We start from the raw sequence: 1463 nt of genomic DNA, 5'->3' as shown, positions 1-1463 counted from the left end.
ACGTAGTTCGCTCTCCCCTAGTTTTAAATCCGAGGATAGGCTTTTCAGCCAGTCCGCGGATTCTACATCGGCGCAACCGCAAATGATTGCCTCATCTCTCTCCCAAGCTCCGGTAAAGAGGGGAGCCCTGGTGTCTCTTGGAAGTCCCAGGATCCTTTCCCTAATCAGATTTTTAATAACTGCTATTTCCCCGGGTTTGATCTTGTTTTCAGGGTAACCCTCAATAATGAGTGCTACCCTGACTATACCCTTAGTCGCCTGTGCAAAAGTCCCCTGGTCACAGACCTTGGGCTTCTTGTCCAGGCGTTTTTCTGAGGGGCTGGGGGTCGTGAGATCCGGTCTGGGGCGCTTTTGCGTCCCTGATGGACCCGCCTCCCCCCGAGCTCCTGTTACGCCTCCAGAGGCAGCACCCGATTCAGAGGTCTCTTCAGCCCTCTCCCTCGCCCGCTGCCTCTTCAGCTTTCTTCTCGCAGCCCCACTCATTTTCGGGCATGGCTCTGCGAGTTTTCTTGCCGCGGAATCGAACCGAGCGTCGGTACTCGATCCCGCGTCGTTTCCTCCTTCTCTAGGTTCACTTCCTAAGGAAGCCACCCCCTGGAGAAGGTCGTCTATTTTTTGCTTATTTTTCGTACTTATGTTTATTTTGTTCCCACGAGTACCGCGGTCGCGCGATCTCACCCAGGCAGAGCCGCGATTACCCGGGGCTTGGCAGCGTACTCCCGGAGGTCGTCCGGTATCCGGGAGGCACCGTTCATGACACAGCTCCCCCTGTGCCACGCAGCCCTCAGCACGGTTGCTAACACCTTGGCTTGGGGGGTTCCTCTTAGATGACTGCGGCCGGGAAACACCCCTGAGCGGATGCCCCGACCGCAGCCACAGCCCCACCACCAACGACAAGGTGGGAACTCATGCGGGGGGTTTTCTTCTCATAAATCTCTGAGAATTTTTAATAATTTTGTATTAACTTTCTAGTACTTTAAGAAAATGTAAGGAAACGCAAGAAAATGCAATACTAAAAAGTTAATACACAATTCTGAAAAAATTACAAGATTTGAGGCTTTCACGGCCATTGATATAATGTCTAGGTATAGCTTCCGGAATGGAGTCGTGTCTTGAATTAGCGATATGCCGACGTTTCGTAAACGTTGCAGTTTGCATCATCAGGGCTGAGAACTCTGATATTGAGCTCCCTTGGTTAAAGGTAATCCTTATATGTCCCCCTCCCCCCTTTGTGTAGATGGTGTTTAAGGAGTAGGGGGCGAGGCTTGAATCCAGCCAATCAGCGTATTTTAATTGATCAGCTAATCAATTAAAAAACCGGGAGGGCAGTATGCCAAATAGAGTTTACTTGCATACCTTTGTCTCGGTTGAGGTTGTTGGGATGTTTCAAAATTTCTAAACCTTCACGATGTTTTCTGGCAAAATAACTCTGTGAGGGAGCCAATCTGGTGGCTTTGTCATAC

The sequence above is a fragment of the Odontomachus brunneus genome, unplaced genomic scaffold (assembly GCF_010583005.1).
Source record: "Odontomachus brunneus isolate Ranch 3 - 2012 unplaced genomic scaffold, Obru_v1 Obru_scaffold_034, whole genome shotgun sequence".
Classification (NCBI taxonomy): Eukaryota; Metazoa; Arthropoda; class Insecta; order Hymenoptera; family Formicidae; genus Odontomachus; species Odontomachus brunneus.
Note: the sequence above shows the minus strand (reverse complement) of the source record.